The sequence below is a fragment of the Ornithorhynchus anatinus genome, chromosome 2 (genome assembly GCF_004115215.2).
Source record: "Ornithorhynchus anatinus isolate Pmale09 chromosome 2, mOrnAna1.pri.v4, whole genome shotgun sequence".
Lineage (NCBI taxonomy): Eukaryota > Metazoa > Chordata > Mammalia > Monotremata > Ornithorhynchidae > Ornithorhynchus > Ornithorhynchus anatinus.
Window position 1 is genome coordinate 77,270,097 of NC_041729.1, and position 7,515 is coordinate 77,277,611.

General features: G+C 43.3%; 1 protein-coding gene across 1 annotated transcript in view; it reads right to left on the reverse strand.

The window, feature by feature from the left end:
- Positions 1-6,672, reverse strand: part of PLEKHG1 (pleckstrin homology and RhoGEF domain containing G1) — a 248,702-nt gene extending 242,030 nt beyond the window's left edge. Inside the window, exon 1 of the mRNA XM_001505820.5 lies at positions 6,409-6,672. The gene's annotated coding sequence lies outside the window, so the exon portion shown is untranslated. The remainder of the gene's footprint in view (positions 1-6,408) is intronic.
- Positions 6,673-7,515: the final 843 nt, after the last annotated feature.

A 7,515-nucleotide genomic window follows, 5' to 3' on the forward strand; every position in this document is an offset into this window, starting at 1 on the left:
TATCCATCTTCGGCACATTTCTTCATTCCGGTTCTTCAAAAACTAGTACTACCCAGAGCAAGCTTTAACTGTAGCTCTGGTTCTTAGTTTGAAAAACAATCAGTGTTATTTTTGGAGCACTTTCTATGTGCAGCACTGCAAAATGTCTTTGGCTCAGTACAATAGAATAAATAGCCATAATCCCTGCCCTCAAGGAGCTTAAAATACCATGAACTCTTTCCTTATATGTTAAAGCACCCAACTTTGAGTCCCAAAGTTCCTTAGCCCAAGCCTGCCCAAAGACTTCTGACACCATATTCTGTATAGTCTCTGTCTAGTCTCTGTATAGTATTTGTCTCTGTATAGTTTCTTCTCTGGCAAGATTTTTCTCCATTTCCCGGGAAAAGGCTGAGAGAAGACTTAGTAGTACTTGGCTATTACATAGAGAAAGATTTCCAGTTTCTCATGTTCACTGAAAAAGAACAGGCTACAAGGAAAGGAAAAGCAGCATAAGAAATTTACAAGTATCACAATTGATGTGACAATTTGTTGGAGTGGAATAAATTATCAAAGGAGGTTGAGAAATCTCTGTGTGTGATACTCACCCCAACCCCTCCTCCCATAGCACTTATGTCCACATCTAAAAACTCTGTTTCCCCCTACCTGTAATTTATTTTAGCATCTGTCTCCCATGCTAGATGGTAGGATTATGTCTAATAATTCTATTGTACTCTCCCAATCACTTAGTTTGGTGCTCTGCACAGAATAAGGGCTCAATAAATATCATTGCTTGAAGGGTGGAGGAAAGGAGAGAGTGAGGCAGACAGGACTTTTAAAAAAATATAATAGAATCTCCTCTCTCCAGTCCATATTTTCCTCTGCTGCCCAGAACATCCTTCTAAAATGTCATTCCACACAACTTTTCCCTGGTCTCGGAAACCTTCAGTTGCTACTCATTCCCCTTCTCAGAGAAGATGCTAACCACTCACTCTGAGCTCAACAAACCTCTCCCTCCTACCTATCCAAACTCTTCTCCCACAACACCCCAGCTCGCACTTCCCATTCCTCTCAAACTAACCTACTCATGTGCCTCATTCTCATCTCTCATTGCTCTAACCTCTCCCTCATAACAGGCCCCCACCCTGCAACACCCTTCCGCTTCAAACCTGGCAGACCACAGGTTTCCCCATCTTCAAAGCTCCTTCTGAAATCATACCTCCCCAGGAAGCCTTCCCCACAGGTTTTATCCTCCCTGTTACTTCTTCAGCACTTCCACACCAACTAAGAACTTGGGAAATAATAACAACAATGGCATTTGTTAAGCGCTTACTATCTGTCAAACACTGTTCTAAGTGCTGGGGTAGAACAAGGAAATCAGGTTGTCCCATGTGGGGCTCACAGTCATTCGCAACCATCCTTAGCAATTTGATACATAACGACATTCATATCATGCTATTTAAGTACTAATTCTTATGCATATTCACCTTTTTTTCCTATTCATGTTATTTCAGTGTCATTTTCCTCCATTAGATCATAAGCTACTTAAGGCCAGAGGTCGTCTCCTCACTATATTGTACTCTCACAAGCATTTACAGTGCTCTGCACCCAGTATGTGCTCATTAAATGCTATTGACTGTGATTTAAGCTAACACCAGGAGGAATGATTAAATGACTTTAAATTTCCTTTAAATACCAAAGCTTTAGTAAAACACAGAATTTCAGAAAGGGGAGGGGTAACAATTTTGAGAGTATATATATAAAGTAGACTCAGAAGAAGATACAAGAGGAAACCAGAAGAGTACCATGACGTCTTGGAAAGGAACCAAAATGAACCTTTTCAAGTAGCATTTTCAAAGTCTCTTCTTCAAACAAAGCTTTTTCTGAACAAAAGGAGCACTAGTGAGATGGACCTGTGCTTGAAAAGATTTTCAAAGTGTCACAAGGAATTGCAGTCAGTGGGTGTTTCTTGGCCCAAGCTTCTCTTGGCTCTGAACGCATGAATGGTTCTTAATCCAGCTCTTAATTTTAAAGACTAAGCACAAAGGAAGCACCAATAAAATACTATCAAAGATGTTTCCCATATGCAGTCACCTCTGTTATTTATCTAGGCTTAAAGCAAATTTCTCAGCTCTACCACTGACAAAAAAGTGAAATTGATAATCATAAATGATTATATATTAGAAAATAAATTCTCTCACATTAGAAAATGCCAATTTGAATACATGAAAACAGACATTTTACAGAGAACTTCTGGAATGTTATGAAGATTTTGAAGATGTGTAAAGTTCTCAGAAGTTGAAAAGTAAATCTTGGAACACATTTTAAACAGTTTGTAGTTGCAATATTTCTGCAAGAAATTAGATTGAAATTTTGCCTAATTACATTGATAAGATTCTTTAATCAACTTAATGAGATTTGTGAGCAGCACACAACATAGTTTCGGATCACAAGATTCCAAGCACCAAAAATCATTTGGTTAAGAGGGAAATAGATTTCCCAAAATGATTTGTTTTTCTTCTGTACTTACTGTCTTGGGAAAATTTCCAAAGAGAAAAAAAATAAGTTGTTGCTGACTATAAAAGTACAAACCCCCCACAAGTTTTATGTCTGCTCTTCATTAATAGTATTGTGTTAATAGGAATCACAGTATTTGAGCACCTGCTTGATGCAAAAATGCACTAAGTACTTGGGAAGGTAAAACAGAATTAAGAGACCTATTCTCTACCCAAGAGGAGTTTAGACTCAAATAGAGGAATGAGACACAAATATATTTGCAAATTTGTTTCCATTTCTATAATGGACTCTCACGCTGGAGAAGCAGCGTGGCTCAGTGGAAAGAGCACGGGCTTTGGAGTCAGGGCTCATGAGTTCGAATCCCAGCTCTGCCACTTGTCGGCTGTGTGACTGTGGGCAAGTCACTTAACTTCTCTGTGCCTCAGTTCCCTCATCTGTAAAATGGGGATGAAAACTGTGAGCCCCACGTGGGACAACCTGATTCCCCTATGTCTACCCCAGTGCTTAGAACAGTGCTCGGCACATAGTAAGCGCTTAACAAATACCAACATTATTATGTTTACAAGTATCCCTACACCAAGAGAATCAGAATGGAAGCTGCTGTCTATATAATGTAGGTTTCAAAACAAAAACACTGAGGACTTTTTTTTTGGGGGGGGGGAGGAAGGGAGAAGAGGTCACATGTCTCCATGCTCGTGAATTAGAATGTAAACAATTGCTCACCTCTTCCCTTCACGATTTGCCTTTGTTACCACAGTCATGGACAGCTAGTTCTTTTCTATATCCCTTCCTATCTCTGCTGGGCCAGAAGGAAGTGAAGTGATTCATTACCCAATAGTGACCTATTTAGGTGATGAAATGAGTGATGTGGGTGGGCTGTGGATCCTGCTATGGGAACTGAAATCTAGACTAAAAATGGGAAACTGGGAATTGAGAGGATCTCTCAAAAAGTAAATAATAATAATGGTATGCACTAAGTTCTTACTCTGTGCCAGGCACTGATCTAGGAGCTGGGGTAGATACAAGATAATTGGGCTGGACACAGTCCCTGTCCCACATGGGGCTCAAAATCTTAATCCCCATTGTACAGATGAGGTCAATGAGGCACACAGAAGTTAAGTGACTGGCCCAAGGTCACAAAGTTAGATAAGTGGTGGAGTAGAATTAGAACCCAGGTCCTTCTGATTCCCAGGACAGTGCTGTCCACTGATTAGTGAATGAAACACTGTGGAACACATGAGACTTTTTGATCTGTTCTAAAAATCTGAGCAGCAAAATCCCTCCACCCCAATTTGTCCTAAATTGACACCTGCTTAAGAACACTGAAAAAAGTAGTCTCAACTCTTATTCAGTCTTCTCATGCGCATTTTTAATTATACTGGCCTGGTAACAGAAACTCCTTAGGATTTCACAAGCACCAGATAACTTTCCCTTTCAACTTGAGGTTGAGAGAGTTCTCACCAAGACTAAGCCTTGGAATCAAAAAGGTTGGTGACCGCAGGCCCTTAAACACAGTTTACCACTAGATTCATTAATCCCAAAAGTGAAGGACTAAAAAAAGTCATGACCATCTAAAGTCTTTCAAGGAAATAAAGAATTTACAACCCAAACAATAAAGATAGTACATTCTTTAAAAATCAAGAGTTAAGAATAGATCAATCTAATTCATTCAATCCTATTATTTGAGTGCCTACTGTCTGCAGAGCACTTGGAAAGTACATTTCGGCAACAGAGACAATCCCTACCCAACACCAGGCTTGCAGTCTTGGGGGGGGGGGGATCTAATTTCGCTAGAAGTCAATTCAACTGTATTTATTGAACATTTACTGTGTGCAGTGTACTGTAACAAGCGATTAGAAGAGTACACTATAAAACAATAAACAGATACAATAAACAATTTCCTGCCCACAACTAGCTCCAAAGGCAGTAGGCATGGTGTCTTTCAACAGCCATCCTTTTCTCAAATAAAAAGAAAGGCTCCTTGTGGGCAGAGAACACGTCTGCCGGCTCTAAGTACTCTCTCCCAAGCGCTTATTCTAGTGCTCTAAGCACTTTCAAACACTCAATAAATGCCACTGATTGATTCAAGTACATCATCTGAAATAAGTACTCCTTTTTCACAGTGACTGCCTTCTCTGCCTTCTCTAGTGTCAGAAAGTTAAACAAAGGTCAGTCAAAACCAAAGTTCATTTCTAAAGCATAAATTACCAATGAAACAGTCGAGCCAGGAGATGCAGTTTTGCCCATCAGGTTGCCCTCAGAGTTCTGGCAAAGAAAGTATCCACCACAGCAATTAGAAGGGTGCCTGGCACATAGTAAGCACTTAACAGATGCCATTATTATTATTAAAGCAGAATACGACGATGAGGACAAACTCCTCCCCTCCAGACACCCCAGGTTTCTGTGATTGGGAGAGACCCAGACTGGGCCAGGGATGCAACCGGGGCAGGAAGGGAAGGAAGGAGGGAGGGCAGAGAAAGGATGTTGGGAGGTTGAGATTAGGGAGTTTTGTTTATTTTGAAGATTAAGGGCTTCAAGGAGATAACAATTCTTTTAGGAATCGAAAGGCGTTTCTCCTGCTGTGACTAAAGGGGAGGGGGCTGGGACCTCCGCCTTTAGGGCCTGGGAGGAGTTTTGGGGAAGCCCTGGAGGGGCGGGGGAGATGGGTCGCCCATGGACCCCTTTATTCCACCCTCCCCGTTTATTGCACCCCTCGAAGGGGGTCCATGACCAGCCCACCCCCAACCGGAGACGGGAGAAAGTTGGGGGGCGGAGCGGGGTGACCAACTTCCACTCCAGGAGCAATTCCTCCTGCGGATTTGGGGGTGCTGGAGGGGGTGTGGATTCATGATGTGTATATATCTATAGTTCTATTTATTTATACTGATGCTATCGATGCCTACTTGTCTCGTTTTGTTGTCTGTCTCCCCCCTTCTAGACTGTGAGCCAGTTGTTAGGCAGGGATTGTCTCTTTCTGTTGCCGGATTGTACTTTCCAAGCGTTTAGTACAGTGCTCGGCACACAGTAAGCGCTCAATAGACTGAATGAAAGAACTGTACTTTCCAAGCGCTTGGTACAGTCCTCGGCACAAAGTAACCGCTCAATACGATTGAATGAATTGTACTTTCCAAGCACTTAGTACAGTGCTCGGCACACAGTAAGCGCTCAATAAATACGATAGAATGAATTGTACTTTCCAAGCGCTTAATACAGTGCTCTGCACACAGTAAGCGCTCAATAAATACGATGGAATGAACTGTACTTTCCAAGCACTTAGTACAGTGCTCGGCACACAGTAAGCGCTCAATATGATGGAATGAACTGTACTAAGCGCTTAGTACAGTGCTCTGCACACAGTAAGCGCTCAATAAATACGATGGAATGAATTGTACTTTCCGAGCGCTTAGTACAGTGCTCTGCACACAGCAAGCGCTCAATAAATATGATTAAATGAATGAATGGACCCCTTCCTCCCTCCCAGCCTGGGGATGTAGGGGGGTGTGAGGGGACGGTCCGGCCCCACAGACAAATGATCCCCATAATAATAATAACGGTATTTAAGCCCTTACTATGTGCCAAGCACTGTTCTAAGCGCTGGGGGAGATACAAGATACGAGTCACTTAACTTCTCTGGGCCTCAGTTCCCTCATCTGTAAAATGGGGATTAACTGTGAGCCTCAAGTGGGACAACCCGATGGCCCTGTATCTCCCCCAGCGCTTAGAACAGTGCTCTGCACAGAGTAAGCGCTTAACCAATACCAACATTATTACAAGGTCATCAGGCCTTGTGGGGCTCACAGTCTTAGTGCCCAGTTTACAGATGAGGAAACTGAGGCCCAGAGAGGTGAAGTGGCCTGCCCAAGGTCACACAGCAGACAGGACGGAAAGACAAAGCAAAGGAGGGAGGGGTCTTACCCTGGGGTGGCGGGGGAGGCAGCTCCTGCTGGAAATGATGGAAATCCTTAGCCCATCTGGGGGGCCCCCGCTGGAACCCAGGAGGGCTCTAAATCCACACACAGCTCCGGCTCCAACCTTCCTCCCTTCCTTCCCTCGTCCAGGCTACGACCGGGAAAACGCCTTCCTCCTTCTTCCCTTTTCCTCCAGAAAGTCCCAGCCCTCGCCCAGGCCAGGCCTGACCCTCTCCAGGGAGGGAGATACCGGCTCAGCCCGCGGCTGCAACTAATTGTGCATTTCCCTCCCCTCCTCTCCTTTCCCCTCCTCTCCCCGCCCCGTCCCGCCCCGTGGGTGGAAAAAAAAGAAAAAGGTGGAGATGGAGAGTCGAGAGAAGGGGAGGGAAAAGGAGGAGCGAAAAAGGGGAGAGGGGAAAGATGTGGATAGAGAAAGGGAGAGCACAGAGAGAGGGATTAAGCTCCTGAGTCCAAGAGCTTGGGTCTGGAGCACGGCCAAAGAGAGCAGTCAAATTACCAGTCCCTGGAAAAAAGAAAAAAAAAGCAAAAAGCAAAACAGAGCTACTGTTTTCTCCCATAGAGCACTCCTCTTTCATTTTCTGGGAACTTGGATTTCTGCTTTCTTTAGACTTCTAAATACCCTCTAGATATGTGCGTGTGTGTGTGACTGTGTTCGAATATGTGAGTCCAGCAGTAGAGTGCAGTTTTTAGATTGTGAAGAAGCTGAGCCTGCAGTATTGGAGAGCAGAAAAATGACTGTTTATGCTTTGGGACACCAGTGGAAAAAAAAATAATGTTGGCTTATTCCCCTTACTGTAGACAAAACTATACTAATCAGATTACATATGCCAACAACCTTTGCTTCAGGGAAGGAAATGAATAAACACTCATGTAAACTAAATGCAGTTCCCCTCCAGGGCTATCTAACAATATTATATGACAGGGCAATAAAAGGGATGGATGAAATACAGGCATGTAAACGTGGAGTCATTTCTTCTCATATGGAGTCCTACAACAAGCACCCCGAAAATGTCTCGGGGATATTCACAGATTTACTTAGCGCATCCCACGTGTTTCATTAAGAGCTCCGGTATACACGTGCATTGCATTTTTG